Source organism: Olea europaea, chromosome 15, assembly GCF_002742605.1.
Source record: "Olea europaea var. sylvestris chromosome 15, O_europaea_v1, whole genome shotgun sequence".
NCBI classification, from domain to species: domain Eukaryota; kingdom Viridiplantae; phylum Streptophyta; class Magnoliopsida; order Lamiales; family Oleaceae; genus Olea; species Olea europaea.
Genome location: NC_036251.1, coordinates 16,325,110 through 16,343,151, shown reverse-complemented (window position 1 = coordinate 16,343,151; position 18,042 = coordinate 16,325,110). Strand labels below are relative to the sequence as shown.

Genomic DNA, 18,042 nt, shown 5'->3' with positions numbered 1-18,042 from the left:
GACTGTGTTTCAAATTATTGTACGGATGTTAAGATGGAGTTAAGACACAAATTCATCAATCTTTCATGAAGAACTCATGTCTAGATTCTCAAGAAGAAATTTGAGAAACTCGATATCGATGAACATAAAAATTCTCAATGTCAGGTGATGACCACCACAGATCATGGCAGTTGGTAACTTGAAACGACGATGATGCAAATGAAATATTTAACACTTGAATGGTTGGTTTTCAATAGAAGGCCACATGGCTGAACGAGTCTTAGAATCAAATACATTTCGTGAAACATTTGAAACTTACAATTTTGCAATACAGTAACTACGGATGTTTGGGTGATTCTGTTGGGATTCAATGAAAATTTTTAATAGTCACTCAGGTTTTGAATTAAGATATATGGGATAATATTTATGTCATTGACGTATTATGATAACACGCCCCAAGATTTGAGGACGAATTTTCTCCAACTAAAGGAGAATGATGCAAGTAGACCCCGTAGAATATATATATACACACACACACACACACACATATATACACCTTTGTTTGAGTCACATTATTTCGATAAGAATGCATTTTTGAATAGTGTATTGATAGAAAATGTATAGTTAAAAAATGAGGAAATTTTTTGAATTTAAGTGTAATATTATTTTATTGAAAAATGTGTGATTGAAATGATTTCAAATCATTGTTTAATAATGTCTCTTTTGAAAGAACGTGAGTCAAACACAACCTATATGTATATCTACATTTAAAAATAAAATCTTATTATATTTTTAATTTTATGTAAATTTACTTAAATAGGTATATATAAAATTATATTACTCTAAATTCATCAACTAATATACTTTTATTCCCCAAATTAATCTGCTTTTCTCTCTACTAACTAATATCTATAATTATTTTCACCGTACTCTCTTCTTCCTTTACCTTACTCCAGCTAGCAGTCCTCATTGAAGCGGGAGTTGGTGTAACAGTCTTTTCCTAGTTTCCAACTTCTCCTTTTCAAATTGAGTCCCCAACTTCCTCCTCTTCAAATTGGGTCTCCACTTTTCTCCGAACCATTGACACCTGAACTCTCCTTCTAGTAGTCACTACCAATGTTGGAGTTTCAATTGCAATCCCCTTTTCACCTTCATCTCTGACAACTGTCTTTCTTGTTCAATGTCGTGTACTACCTCAACTATGGAAAATAATGAGTGATTTGTGTGTAGATTGATTATTAATTAACATAATAAAATAACAAATACAATTTTACAATAATATAACATAAAATAGAGAAGATATTTAGAAAGTAAGTTTTGAAAGTCATGTCAAAGACGTTGTCCTAAAATCATGTTGCCTTCTCTTCGTGTAGGTACTTTCAGCACTACACGACTCCAAGATAAAACCCTGTAACTCACAATAGATTTTCCTTCTATAGGCACGATCTTAGAGAGATAAAGAACGAGTTATCGATTGTCAAAACTATAGAAATATAATATAAAATATAGATGAAGTATTTTTGTATTCAATATCTCAAGTTGTGTTTTTACGTCGTGTCCAAACTATGGAATTTCCTTCCTTTTTATAGTGTACAACTAAAACCCCACACAAATGAGAATAAATTCAATTAAAATGTAAGTTAAAATATATAATTATGACTTTTAATTTTCTATTAAACCTAAATATTAAAATGAAGGAAAACTGAAAATTAAAATCAATTTTAAGTTCTGAAAATTTAAAGCTTAAGTTACAAGCAAAGGAAGAAGTTGGAGAAATGAGATCATCTTTATTCTTTAATAATAGGCAAAGGAGCATTTATTTACCGTTAACGCATGCTAGTAGTAGTAGATTTCAACTGCACGCATATTTTAGCAGATAAAGTTCAAGTCCGACACCATTTTGCCACCAGCTTCCAAATATAAAAATGTTATCTTTATTGTCGGTGTTAACTTCGTTTTTCTACTTGGATATTTTTGCTGCTCATTTGAGAGTGAAGACTTCAGAGAGAAAGAAAGAGAATCTGCAGTAAAATCGAGAACCAATAAATCTCCACAAAAGGTGACTCCATTTCCCTTTTATTCTGTAATTTAGAGCGATAATTTCTAGACTTCTTTTCTGGGTTTTTTGGCTCAAATCTGTAAGGTTGTTCTCAGCATTTATACTCAAGAAAGATCTTGGCGGATTTCTGGGCAGTATAATGGGTCTGTTGAATTTCATAAGATTGTTAAATTCCACATTGGGGAATGTTTTCAGTTATAGCAAAGTTTTTAGTTCGTACAAGGCAAAATAAAAATTATATGTTTAATAGGTAGAGTTACTCAAGATCTTGTTTGCAACTAGTTTCGTATTGACTAATTCCCTCTCAAACAAATAATAATAATCCACGGATTTCAAACATTAATGTGCCAAATTCTCTTTTTAACTTAGAGTATTATGGGAAAAAAAAATTCCAATTTTTTGATTGACTTAAAAAAAAAAAAAAAAATTTAGCTCGAAGAAAATATTTTTTTCGTTCAAGTAAGATCTTAAACTCAATTTCTTGTGTTATATTAAGCTACATTATACAATGTCAAAAACACGATATTGTTAGAAGTGAAAATTATATGTTGTGTGTGCCATTTGGATAATCTTATTTGCATTTTCTTCTTGTTAGAATAATTTAAATTTCATGAAATGTACCTACACCATTAAAGAAAAAAAAAATCCTATTTACAGGGTACAAGTAACTTTAAAGGACAACTATTAATGAAAATAATCTCACATAATTAGAAAAACTACCGTGAACAATCTGGTTATTTTTCATATTTCAACATCCCCTCAAACTCAATATGATGTAATAGAAACCAATTGAGACAAATATTAAATTGATCTAAGAAAATAATCATTTCAAATCATCATTTTCAAGACTTAAATAGTACTCCAGAATAGCATTCACATTACATGGTAATTAAGTCAACCAAAAACTAGAAATAATGTGAAAGAAAACCATTATCCACCTTGATCATCATCAAGATTTGAGAGGCACATCCCACAAGTAGAAAAACTAGTACTACAAAAATCCTGAGATTACCCTCAATCCATTCAAAGATGTAAGTCTAGCCTTACAAGAACCCAAGCGCATTAGAAGGCTAAAAAAATGTGACGAAAATAAATTAGGTGGAAAAATAATAGGATTTTTTTTTTCCAAACAAGGGGTGCTAATTAACAACATAATCACCAACAATGCCTCCATTAATATGAAGGTTTTGTAACTCAAACCCATGATCGTAACTTTGACATTAGCAATAACAATTGGAGGCACAATAAATATTAGAGGGTACCAAGGGGGTTAACTTGTTCCAATCTGAAGGTTCATAGACCAAATTTATTTATTTTCCTGAGAAAAAATGTTTATGGTCTGCAATTTAATGTGGATTCTAAAGGTCGTTGTGAAAAGTCGAGCACCATTCTAGAATTAACCAAGATACACAAAACCATTCATAAACAGTAAAGTGCAGAAATATAAAAAATCAACATACAAGGATTTTTCGGCCATAGCTTCTGAGGTTCGACGACCACATTTAACGCCTAATTCCCTGTTGAGCATCCATTATAAATGGATTTAGCTCTATTGCACTAAAATAGCCAAAAATCAAGAACAAGAATACAAGACAGTTCTAGAAAAAAATAAGAACAAGGTCACAAAGACTTATCTCAACAAGATCCATGAAGGAAACTACGAATCCACGAAGGAATCAACTTAGCCCCGTAAGATCTCCAGAAAACCCGAACTTCTCTCACAAGAATCACTTAGATTCTCCTAAACCAACACATAGTAGTACACCACTACAAAGATCTATAGTATTACAAAGGGTTTTCACTAGTTTATATGCTGAAACACTCAAGAAAATCGAACCCTAATCACAAAGATGAAGGAGTTCTTCACAAAGCGAGAGAGCACAAAGAGACCAACTCAAAACCAAGAAAATATCTCTCTAAAACTGCCAGACGGAAGGTCACTGGAGGCTTAAGTAGCTGGAAGCATCTAGAAGCAGATCAAACAGCCAGAATGGCCCCACGTGTCAAGATCCAGTAGAAAGTCTCCACTAATAAAAGTGTCAATCCAGAAACACGCCTTTAATATAATTTTGGAAGCACAACTTATATAATCAATATGTCACGGGTTCGAGATTTAACAATCTCCACCTTGCTTCCAAAATTCTTGACTATATAGTGCAGCCAAGAGCTTCACCAACTCTTTACAATTTCATTTGCTCTAAGTACCTGCATAGTCAGTGAAAAGGATCAATGAATAATATCTTTAAACTGTTTTGAAACTTGTTTAAAGGTATCACTTTGGTTACCATATCTGATGGATAATATAATGTAGGAATTTTATTAATTTTCAGCAATCCCTTTGAGATAAAATCCCTCATAAAATGGTATTTAACATCAATATGTTTAGTTCTATTGTAAAACATGGGATTCTTACTCAAATGGATTGGATTAGTGTCTACAAAGACAAGTTTATTTAACAAACCATACAGCCAAATGCCTTCTTTAATGGCATCAGTGGCTGCAATGTATTCAGCCTCCATGGAAGATAGAGCAACAATTTTTTGTAACTGAGATTTTCAGCTTATTACAGTACCACACAGAGTGAAAAAAATAAGATGAAGTTGATTTTCTATTGTCTCTAATTCTAGTAAAATTGGAATCCGTATAACCCTTCAAAATTACCCTCTCTTTATCCATTTTAAACATCAAACATAAGCTAGATGAACCCTTTAAATATCTCATTAACCATTTCAATGCTTCCCAATAAATTTCACCAGGATTTCCCATGAATCTACTCAAAACACTAATACTATATGCCAAATCAGGTTTGGTGCAAATAATTAAGTACATAACTGAACTAATAGCATTAGCATAAGTTATTTTAGACATTCTTTCAAGTTCATCTTCAGTTTTAGGATAGGAATAAGATGTTAATGTAAAGTGATCAGCAAGGGTAAAGTCACAGGTTTACAATCAAACATATTGAACCTCTTTGAGACCTTATTCACATAATCTGGTTGACATAAAAGCGAGTAGTATTATTGTTCGTTTCTTATGATTTGCATCCCAAGCATTTTCTTAGCGAGACCAAGATCCTTTATTTCAAATTCTGATTTTAATTTTCGTTTGATATCATCAATTTCAATTTTATTAGCACTAGTTAGAAGCATATCATCAACATAAAGTACAAGATACAAAGTATCTTTACCTTGACTTCTTTTGCAATAGAGACATGTATTATAATTGCTTATACTAAATCCAAGCTTCAAGACAAATGAGTCAAATCTTTTATACCATTGTCTTAGAACTTGTTTTAGGCTATACAAAGATTTTTTCAACAAACACACAGTTATTTTTATTTTATTTTATTTTTAATACAATACCCCATAAAGGAATGCAACTTTTGCATCTAGTTGATCAAGATTCCATTTAAATTGCATAACTAAAGTAAGAACACATCTTATAGTTTTATATTTCACTACGAGGGAAAAAATCTCATTGTAGTCTGCACCCTCTTTTTGTGTAAAACTCTTGGCAACAAGTCTAGCTTTGTATCTAACCTTATTAGTGTCCCCTTCCCCTTCCTTTAGTTTATAAATCCACTTTCAATCAACTAGCTTTTGATCGTTAGGTTTATCTACCAATTCCCAAGTTTTATTTTTGTATAGGGAAGACATTTGTTCTTCCATTGTAGCCAACCACTTTTTACAATCTTAAGACTTTAAAGTTTCAATATAGAAACTAGGTTCAAATTTAGTTTCTTTTTGGTAAGTGAATAAAGACACAAAGTCATCACTATTAAACCAAGCAGGCGGTCTAATTTGCCTCCTATCCATGTCTCTAGTGAGCTGGTACTCATCTAGCGATGTATCTAAGTTATCACACTGATCAGGTTATGCCAAATCAGGCTCATTTTCATTCGATCAACCTTAATAATTGTTGCTTCTAAGGGGACAAAATTGGTATTATCAATTTTAACAGGCTCCACCTCAATTTAGACATCATTTTCATTCAAATTTCCCGTTTTTCCTTCCAAACATGGCATATATGATTCATTAAAGACCACATCCCTTCTTACGACAATCCTGTAACCTTTTTACCCATAGATCCACAGCCTATACCCTTTAACATTTTCATCATAGCCCAAAAACACACACTTGAGAGATCTAGGTTTAAATTTCCCTATGTTTTGATGAGCATATGCAACACAATCAAATGTTTTCAAATAAAAATAAATCAAAGGCTTTTGTGTCCATGCAAATTGAGGCACATCAAAGTTTAAAGCACTTGTAGGACTTCTATTAATCAAATATGCAACAATCTTAACAGCCTCACTCCAAAATAATTTGGACAAACCTGAATTTAAAAGCATGCATCTAACTTTATTCAATAAAGTCCTATTCATTCTTTTTGCAATGCCATTTTGTTAGGGGTGTAGGTAATAGTTTTATGTATTAAAATGCAATGTAATTTAAAAAAAAATCATTAAACTCATAATTGAAAAATTCTAGGCCGTTGTCTGTTCTTAAAGTCTTAATTTTCCAATTAATTTGATTTTTCAATTTGGGTTTTCTAATCTTTAAAATTAGTGAATGTTTCATCTTTGGTTTTTAATAGAAAGACCCAAATTTTTCTTGAAAAATCATCAACTATCAAAAGTTAGTATTTATGACTGGACAAAGTAGGGGTGGATGCAGGACCCCACAAATCAGCATGTAAGTACACTAGAATTTGCTTTGATTTATGAGTACTAGTGAGAAAAGGTAACTTAACTTGTTTTCCAATCAAACATTGTTCACAATTAGACAATTTACCAATATTTGAAGAGCCTTTAAACTTTTTAACCCAATGTGACCAATTCTACAATGTCATAGTTTTGCAAGATTAAATGCATTATCTAAATCTGCTGCTAATAGACCCAATAAAGGTTTTGCGTTTAGAAAGTATAAACCACGTCTCTTTGGGACAGAAGTGATTAAATTACTACTTTTAAAGATTTTTATGTGTCATTGACCCAATTTTATATCAAACTCCACGCATCCAACATTCCTAAAGGTACAAGGTTTCTTTCTAATTTAGAAACAAATCTAACAACCTTTTAAAAAAAAAAATTTTTGCCATTTTCCAAAAGAAATTTTATTGTTCCAATACATTTTACTTTTACAGGTCATGTTATTTCCTATGATAACTTGGCCCCCTTTAGTTTGATCAAAGTCCAATTTTTATTTTTTTATTTTATTATTATTATAATTATAATTATTATTTCTTTGTTAGAGCACATGTGGAAAGAGCAATGTAAGTCTAGATTCTTGACTCAGGTTTCTTTCAACATTTACAAGAACCATGCCATTATCCATTTGTTGCTTATCATAGGACATAACAGTATTGCCTTCACATAGCTTCTTTCCTTTCAAATCATTTTGCTTTTTATAACAATCTTAGCAAAATGACCCAGTTTACTGCAATAATAACATTTCTTTCCGTTTCCCTTAGTTTTGAATTTCATTTTATCATTGTTCATTTTCTTAGGGTCATTTAGAAATTTTGAATGAAAATTATATTTATCAATATTTTTGCCTTTTAACAAAAGATTTTCTCCACTTTGTTGGTTGATAGAATCTTATTTTAATTTAAGAACCCTATTTTTTAAGGCATTTATGATGATATTTGTGGTAAGCTTATCTTTTCCATATTTTAAGGCATTTTTGAGGTCTATATGCCTATCACTAATGGAGTTTAATAAAACCACTGCCAGCTAATCTTCTGATAGTTTTTCATCACAGTTGGCAAGGTCCTGGGTCAATTTTGTAAATCTGTCCAAGTTCTCATCCAAGTCAACAGAAGGGTCCATTTTGAAAGAAAATAACTGTTTTAGCAAAAAACATTTGTTTGGAATAGTCTTTGGCTCATATTGAGCTTTCAATTTGGTCCATAATTTTTCAGCAGATTTAATTTCTCCTATACACCTGATCACATTGTCTAAAATGCACAAGAAAATAGTACTCCAAGCTATTTCTTCTAACTTAGTTCTTTTAGCAATAGACATTTCAGTAAGCTAAGAATTATCTAAAGCTTTAGCACATTTCAATTGCATCAAATAGCCCTCATTTTTTGGCTCTACATATTAAAGTCCCCTCTTCCATCATACATGTTCATTTCAAACTTAGCAGTAGCCATGTCAAGATACACCAAGATAATATGTAGTGCACAAGTTTAATTTCAAGAACACACAAGGACATACAATGTGGGGACTGCATGCAGATTAGGGGCCAATTAGCAATGCACTTATACAATTTTCTCTAGACAGTAAATACTTAACACCTAGTATAAGAGACAGAATCACAAAGAGCAAAGATATCAATTCCAATGACTCAACTGACTTCTCTAGCAAGGTCTTCCAATTGCACTCCTCACAGTGTTGTTATCTCAGATCCCCAAGACTTCAAGAGTCTTTGGACAAAGGCCAAGCATTGGAGATTTCGTAGTACAAAGTAAATCAAGGGAAAAATCAGGAGACTCTACTGTAAAGAGTTATTAATTATAGAATGCAGAAAAAATCAAACCAAAGGAATTTGAAAGTACTTATATTCCACAAAGCAATGTTTACTGTAGATTGAAGCAGGATTCCATTTTAATCAAGAAATCACAAAGCTCCAATAGTCCAGGTTGTTCTGATGCCACTAAAAAGTCGAGCACCATTCAAGAATTAACCAAGATACACAAAACCGTTCATAAACAGTAAAGTGTAGAAATATAAATTTTCGGTTGTTGCCCCAAAGGTTTGGTGACCACATCTAACGCTTAATCCCCTATTGAGCATCTATTATAAATGGATTTAGCTCGATTGCACTAAAATAGCCAAAAATCAACAAGAAGAATACAAGATAGTTCCAGAAAAGTACAAGAACAATGTCACTAAGACATATCTCAGCAAGATCCATGTAGGAAACTTCGAATCCACGAAGGAATCAACTTAGCCCCGTAAGATCTCCAGAAAACCCGAACTTCTCTCACAAGAATCACTTAGATTCTCCTAAACCAACACATAGTAGCACACCACTACAAAGGTCTATAGTATTACAAAGGGTTTTCACTAGTTTATATGCTGAAATACTCAAGAAAATCGAACCCTAATCACAAAGATGAAGGAGTTCTTCATAGAGAAAGAGAGCACAAAGAGACCAACTCAAAACCAAGAAAATATCTCTCCAAAACTGCCAGACAAGTGGTCACTGGAGGCTTAAGTAGCTGGAAGCATCTAGAAGCAGATCAAACGACCAGAATGGCTCCATGTGTCAAGATCCAGTATAAAGTCTCCACTAATAAAAGTGTCAGTCCAGAAACACGCCTTTAATATAATTTTGGAAGCACAACTTATATAATCAATTGGTCACGGGTTCGAGACTTAACATCTTGGTTTAGTTTCCAGCGTTCGCAATATGAATTCCTAAATTTAGATTCCCAATTTCAAATAAACTCTTAATTTTAGAGTGAGGTAAATGATAAGAGGTTGCATGAGTGACATAGAGGTTAAATGTGATATTGATTGGATGAGCAACATTAGGCTGTTTAAAATGGGAACTATTGCAAAGCTAATTCAAGATCAAACCCACTCCGATACCATGTGAAAATATTACATATTGTATTTAACAAACTTGTGTTACTATTACAAATTGGAAGATTCTATTTATAGTGTTAAAAGTAATTTTAAAAGGAAAGATTGCGTGACAATCACAAATTAACCTATTAAGAAAAATAATCTCACAACTAAGAAGAATAATCTTTCATATCTTCAACATTGCTCAGGAAAATAATAGCTATGACATGCTCAGCAAGATGCCTGTGGATAAGACCCATGAGTCAAGGTAAATTTAAACATAGCTGTAAATTTTAGATTTATTGTTATGCGTATTCAAGTGCATTGCATAGTTGAGACAAGGACTTGACATTGATGAGTTGATCAAACTAGAGAAAATGGATCAAGGAGGATTAAACCGTGTTGCGGAAACAAAGGTATTATTACATACAATTTCGTGTTTCTAGTGCTACCCATTGAGATTTTTTGTGCTAATATATCTGTCTCTCAATATGGAAGAAGGACAGTTTTTGAAACAGATCAGTATGCTCATGATAAATGCAAGTACTCGAACTTTATCCTTTGATGAAAAAAATAATCACGCTTCTTGTTAAGAGATAAATCCTGAAAAAGGATGAAATCAACAATTAAGGTCTTGAGCTAATTAGTGTTGGAGAAAAGATGGGTTTACTAACTTGGATTGACTAAGGCTTGATAAGAGGACAACACTAATAGGAAGAAGGAAGTGAAAAAAGGAAACTTGTATTTCTCAAATTCAAGACTTTACACACTTTTTGGCTTGTTACAAAATGGAGGGCACTACCCCTTTATATAGTGTTGACAAGAAGATTCTAGTCCACACATTTTCTAGAGACACCTGGACCACATATCAAGATATTTTCCTAGAATTCTCTAGATATTCTTTATAAAACTACATATCTTACTTAGATATTTATATAGATTTTTCTAGTAGATATTTATATAGATTTTTCTAGATAATGCTTCTAGAAATGCTATGCATGTTGGGCCTTTTAACTGATTTGGGCCTATAAGCAAAATCCTTAAGCCCATATTATTTGATCCAAAAATCAAGTTTACTACTCAACATCCCCCCTTAAACTTGATTTTGCTACTCCAAGTAGAGTTCTTAACTTGCGGAACACATCATGCTTGAGTGGCTTAGTGAGAATGTCGGCGATCTGCTCCTGGGAGGTTACATATTTTAGCTGCACTTCTTTCTTTGCAATGCTTTCTCTTATGAAGTGATATCTTGTATCAATGTGCTTGCTTCTATCATGGAATACTGGGTTCTTTGCCAATGTCAATGCCGATTTGTTATCAACATGGATTTCGATTGGCTCTTCCTGTGATACTCCAAGCGTCTTCAACAAGTTTCTAAGCCAAATCGCATGGCAGACACTTGATGTAGCTGCAACATATTCAGCTTCACATGTAGATATTGCTACGATCGATTGCTTCTTTGAGCTCCAAGTGAAAGCTGTGTCACCCAAGTAAAACACGTACCCAGTCATACTCTTTCTATCATCACTATTTCCGCCCCAATCGCTGTCACTATATCCAACAAGTTTGAACTCATTAGATGATGAATAGATTAAGCCATAATCAAGCGTACCTTTGATGTAGCGAAGAATTCTCTTTGCAGTTTTCATATGGGTCATGGTAGGTATCTCCATATAGCGACTAATGAGCCCAACTCCAAAAAGGATATCTGGTCTTGAGCACGTCAAATATCTTAGACTTCCAAAAAGACTCTTAAAAAGTGTTGGATTTACTTTTTCACCTTCATCATTCTTCGACAACTTGATTCCGCATTCGACGAGGGTGCATACGGGCTTACAGTCCTCCATATTGAATTTCTTTAGAATTTCTTTTGCATATCCTTCTTGTGAGATGAAAATGCAGTCCTCCATTTGCTTTACCTCTATCTCAAGATAGTAGGCCATGTGGCCGATATCCGTCATCTCAAATTCTTGAGCTATGACCTTCTTAAACTCAGTGATCATACTTTGATTATTTCTTGTAAATATAAGATCATCTACATACAAACAAACAAGCAAAATATCTCCTTTCTCATTTACCTTTGTATAAAGGGCATACTCGTGAGGGCATTTTGTGAAGTTATTTTCTAGAAAATACTTGTCAATTCTACTATTCCATGCCCTTGGAGCTTGTTTCAACCCATATAAAGCCTTTTTTAGTTTCAAGACTTTACCTTCATGTCCTTTTACTTTATAGCCCATTGGTTGCTCCACATAGATTTCTTCTTCGAGATAACCATTTAGAAAAGCTGATTTCACGTCCATTTGAAATATCTTCCACTTATTTTGCGCTGCAAGAGAGATAATTAATCTTAAGGTTTCTAAACGAGCAACAGGAGCAAATACCTCTTCATAATCAATTCCCGATCGTTTGTTGTAACCTTTGGCAACCAATCTTGCTTTGTATCTTTCTACGTCTCCTTTAGCGTTCTTCTTTGCCTTGTACACCCACTTAACTTCGATTGCTCTCTTTCCTTTGGGAAGAGTTGTCAGCTCCCACGTGTCATTTTTCTCTATAGCCTTAATCTCTTCATCCATAGCATCTCTCCATCTTTTATTTTGTACCGCTTCTTCATACCCTATTGGTTCACAATCGACAAAAAGACAAAAAAGTGTGAGATCATTTTGATTTTCGTTTACCTCATATAGCTCTTATAGGCACCTCATCCGTGGTGTCCTTTCGCTTGAATTTTCTCCTTGTGAAGATGATGGAGAAGCATTTCCATGAGTAGGTGATAGAGGTGGACTGATAATCTCTTGCTGCTCTCCATTCTTTTGTTCTTCTTCATAAAAGAATGGTAAGAAGTCATAGTCTTCTTCTTGGACACCCCAATCCCAAGCTCCTTCTTCATCAAACTCGACATCTCTACTTATGGTGATCTTCTCATTGCTTGGATTATACAACTTGTAGCCTTTAGAGTGAGAGTCATAGCCGATGAAGACATACCTTTCACTTTTGTCATCTAACTTGGACCGTTTTTGATCTGGTACATGAGCATATGCAATGCTCCCAAATACTCGTAAGTGAGAGATGCTGGGCTTTCTTCCACTCCATGCTTCTTGTGGTGTCTTATTCCACACACTTCTAGAAGGTGATCGGTTAGACAGATACACGGCGCAATTAACAGCTTCAGCCCAAAGTTCTTTGGGCAATCTCTTACTTTTGAGCATGCAGCGGGTCATGTTAAGAATGGATCTATTATTTCTTTCTGCTACTCCATTTTGTTGTGGAGAGTATGGAACCATCAATGGACGACGAATTCCATTCTGCTCACAATATTTCTCAAACTTTTTGGAGGTGAACTCTCCTCCTCTATCCGATATCAAGGCTTTTATACTATATCCACTTTCTTTTTCAACAAGAGCTTTAAACTTCTTAAAAGTTTCAAAAACTTCCAATTTTTGTTTAAGAAAATAGACCCAAGTCTTTCTACTTAAATCATCAATAAAAAGAACAAAATAATTGCTCTTACCGAGAGAGCTTGGATTAATTGGCCCACAAACATCGGAGTGTACAAGTTCTAGCGGCTTCTTAGCTCTTGTAGATGCTTCTTTTGGAAAACTTTTTCTCGAATGCTTTCCAAGTAAGCATCCTTCACATAATTGATCCGCGTGATTTATTGGAGGCAAACCTTTCACCATTTTCTTTTTACTCAACAACTTTAAGCCTCCAAAATTAAGATGCCCAAATCTCAAGTGCCAAAACCAAGATGAATATTTAAAACAAGCTTTTAAGCATTTAGCGACATCATTTTGAATGCTTAACGCAAACATTCTATTTCTTGTCATAGGGACTTTTGCAATCAAATTTTCTCTTTGATCTCTTATTGAAAGACTATGATCCTTCAAATGAATATCATAGCCCTTCTCTAAGAGTTATCTCAAACTTAAAATGTTATTCTTCATATTGGGCACATAATAGACATTTGAGATAAACTGATGCATACCTTTTTTAAGCGGATCAATATTTTACCTTTTCCTTTCACTGGGATCTTGGATTCATCTCCAAAGGTAATGTTACCGCTTACTGATTCATCAAACTCCACAAACATGTTTTTCCTTCCACACATATGGTTGCTTGCTCCTGTATCCAAATACCAAGTATTCTTTTCTCTGCTCTCTTCACCTTTGTAAGCCAATAGTAGTGCAGGATCTACTTCACTTTCCCGACAAGCGTAATTAGCTTTCTCCTCAACTTAGTTAGTAATATTTCTACATTCTGAAGCATAATGACCAAATTTTTGACAATTATAACATTTAATTTGAGATTTGTCATACCTTGGTCCTTCATTTTTCCTCGTACCTTTTTCTCTTCCGCGACCTCTAGTAGAAAACGAACTTTGTCTTCTTTCCTCCTTGTAGAATGCAATTCTTCCTCGATCTTGGCCTCGTCCTCGTCCTCTTCCACTTTGGCTTCTTCTACTATTGAACCTTCCTTCACCCTCGTTCAAAGTAAGTTTTGTTTGAAGAGTTTGCTCTAATGGCTCTTCTTTCACTTTCTTCCTTAGTCTTTCCTCATGAGCTTGTAAAGATCCCATGAGTTGATCGACACTCATACTATTTAGATCTTTAGATTCCTCAATGGCTACAACTATGTAGTCAAATTTAGAATCTAAAGACCTAAGTATCTTCTCAATTACTCGAGTGTCGTGAAAAAAGGAAACTTGTATTTCTCAAATTCAAGACTTTACACACTTTTTGACTTATTACAAAATGGAGGGCACTACCCCTTTATATAGTGTTTACAAGAAGATTCTAGTCCACGCATTTTCTAGAGACACCTGGACCACATATCAAGATATTTTCCTAGAATTCTCTATATATTCTTTATAAAACTACATATCTTACTTAGATATTTATATAGATTTTTCTAGTAGATATTTATATAGATTTTTCTAGATAATGCTTCTAGAAATGCTATGCATGTTGGGCATTTTAATTGATTTGGGCCTATAAGCAAAATCCTTAAGCTCATATTGTTTGATCCAAAAATCAAGTTTACTACTCAACAATTAGTTAACTTTTTTGACATGCAGGGATCGAAATTAATGGAAGGAATGCCAAGTTGAAACAGCAAGCAGAAGTGAGAGTTGATATTTTATTTTCCAATTTATAAATCATTTCTCGCACTGCATGCACTGGAATTCAGTCGTAAATTCTTGCATTCTCAAGGTCGTTGAGTGAACTGTTTACGCAGAAATCTGAAGGCACTGGACATGGTATTGAGCCAAGAAATTCATCCAAGTTTATCACCAATTCTCATGGCTCTGATAGTACCGATGTATATCATTCACCTGTCACCTGAATTTACATATGGTAATGTTCATCTATTACCAAAATCAAGTCATTTATAGATATTATTAGGAGGGCGTGCAGATGCAGTCTAGTCTTACTTTCGTTCCACAAGGATCAAGATCAAATAAATGCGCATTCGCGTTCTGTCAAGCGAAGATATACTTCTAACCTCTTAGAAACTAATGATCCGGAGAGACAAAAACTCTTTAGTTCGTATTTTTATGGTAAAAAAATAAAAATAAATAGATAGGATTTCTGATTATTCAGACGTTAACCGAAATGTTCATTAGATTCATCTAACCTAATTCAAAGTTACACTGAAAAGCATGGTAGTAGTAGGGTGTAGTCTCATATCTTTTTGACTGTATGCTTATGTTAATTTTGGCAACTTACCTTTCTCCTACTGAAATTGTCTATTTTTCTCAATAGGATGTATTATAAATTCTTTTGCAAGGGAGTTGAGTGTTAAGGGCCAATTAATGTTGTGGATTTACGTGACTTCTGACATTTGCTTTCCGTTTGAATTTGCTATTGATATCATACGTATCCAAGGAAATTATATGAGGTACATAAAAGTAGAATTTTGTTTACTTGGCATGAAATTGAAGACGATAATGTGCTAGTTTTTGAGCAGTGGTGAACTCAAATTTTAGTACGTTCAGTTGGGTGATTTTAAAAAAATAAGAAATAAAAAAAAATGGATATTTTATATTTTCTATTAAGGAAAGATTACTTCAATAAAAATTTCCTTTTTTTTTTTTTAAAATTTGACAGTTAAAGCATTTTCGATATATAATATCATGGCTAGATGCAATTGCCAACATATCCGCATTCTTATCCTTCTCCAATCAACTCAAGAACTTAGTCCATGAATATTTAGGCTTTATTTATTTCGATTATTCTAGGAGGGGATTTTGTATTATTTTATTTAAGATAAAGTAGGTTCAAATATTACAATTCAGTTGAATTTAATATAAGTTTATAACTGTTAAAATAATTAATAAAATCAAATTAATTATATGGTGTAATTAGTAATGTACAAATAAAATAAATTAATTATACAATTTATAGTATCATTGATAGAATTTTGTCCAGAGGTGTGGGGCTAGTTTTAAGGTTCAACAAAACCAACGTCTCGTAAAGGTAATTTCAGTAAACCTACTCCTCTAGCTCGCTCGCTCGCTCTCTTCACTCCTTTGGCAATTTGCAAACTAACTTTATTCATATTTTCTGTGCCACTTCACTTGGTTTCTGATTTCAGATGCTCCCTACCTTCTCTTTCTAGGGTTTCAGTTCTGCAGGTGGATATTCTCATTTCTTCCCTGAATTAGTAAATGTGATACCGTTGAAGATTTTTATTTTATGCCAAAAATTAATGATTCTTCTAACTGTTATTTCCATATTTTTTGGGGTTGCTATGTTTCTTTGTTCCTTATTTTTATCAAAGACCAATGTTCTTTCTCATCCCTCGATCTCTATATATTTCTTATTGTTCTAACGACATATAATATTTGTTTGGAGTGAGTGTACAGTGAAAATGGCGAGAAAGAAGATTCAGATCAAGAAGATTGATAACTTGACGGCACACCAACTCCAAGTGACATTATTGAAGAGAAGAGGGGTTTTCAAGAAGACTCAAGAACCCTCTACTCTTTGTGATGCTGAGATTGCCCTAATTATTTTTTCTGCACTAGAAAAGTCTTCCATTGTTCTTGCTCAAGGTTTTCTAATTTCCTCTCCTCTCTCTTGAACACATACATATCATGCTACTGGGGTCGAAGCTTTGATGCTTTTGGCTACTGAGTTTTAATCACTTAGCTAGTTTTGTATTGAAAACTAAAGATTTTAATGGGATAAAACCACAGAAAACTTATATTGAAAAGGTACGAATTAAATGGGCAGTAATGGAAATTACGAGGTAGAGAATTGTAGCTCGGATATGGATGCAAATAATCTTCAAGTGTGATAAAGAATTGAACAATACTAGGGGCAAATGGTGTTTGTAAACTAGCTTTTGGTGATGATGTGAATACTAGGATGGCAGAAAAAAATTAAAAGTATTCTAGTATAACGTGGTGTTTTCAACAAATATTTTGATCATTAATTATTATGAGTCACATGGATAAACTCCAACACAAAATTAGCACAAATCACGTTCATTGCACAAAATAAAGCAAACTTTCTCCATGTACAGTTTAATTTCCTTAGATGATTTACTTACCATGTATAACTCAAGTTTCAATGTTCAAATATGTAAGAAATCCGTGTAAATCATACACTAGTGAATAATGAAATACTGCATTCCCTGTGCATTTCTTTGTATCAATTTTAATATGGCATAGTAATACATGTTCACTGCGGCCTGTTCTAGCTTCCGTAAAACCAAACCCGACCTCCACCGTGTCTGATTCCACATCTTCCACACCTTCACAATTGATCAATGACCTTCCCTCCCCATATTTCTTAACCCCTTCTGATAATCTGGTGCTGTGCTAGTTCCCGATCTCCTTACTGGACAACTATGCTGCCTGGAAACACTCAGATTGCTACCCTCTGGGATCGTTGCAGTGATATGGTCATCTCTTAGCTCTTCAACTCCATTGATAAGCCCTTATGACATTGCTTAATTTACTGTTCTCAACCCTATGATGTTTGGCTCAATTTGAACAATCGATTTTCTCAAAGCTATCACCCGCATCTTTATTGCTTCCAACATGATTTGGTTAATCTCAAATAGAACACCATGTCTATTACACTGTATTACAATACTATCAAAGGATCATGGGATGAACTCCCCCTGCTCACCAATCCTAGATCCTGTAAATATGGTGCTCATAAAAAGGCAGAAGAGACAATCAACTCCGAAATGCTCTTTCAACTTCTCATGGACCTTAATGAGTCCTTCTTCAACATCCGATGCCAAATCCTCTCTATGGATCCTCTTCCCATTAGTGCCAGATCTTTTGCCACTATACATCAAGAAGAAACGTAACGCCTCCCGCAAATGCCTTCACTGCCCACTCTCGACATTTGTCATGGATATTGCTAGTGCTCATTCTCCGACCACTCATGGCTTCCGTCTTTGCAATTGTAAG

At 33.8% G+C, this 18,042-nt stretch overlaps 1 long non-coding RNA gene and 1 pseudogene across 1 annotated transcript; both read left to right on the top strand.

Moving 5' to 3' along the window:
• Positions 1 to 15,335, top strand: part of LOC111410290 — a 46,924-nt pseudogene extending 31,589 nt beyond the window's left edge.
• A 763-nt stretch (positions 15,336 to 16,098) lies between these two features.
• LOC111410295 lies at positions 16,099 to 16,829 on the top strand. Its single transcript, XR_002705649.1, has 2 exons — positions 16,099 to 16,248; positions 16,469 to 16,829. It is a non-coding gene; the product is annotated as an uncharacterized LOC111410295 (long non-coding RNA).
• Positions 16,830 to 18,042: the final 1,213 nt, after the last annotated feature.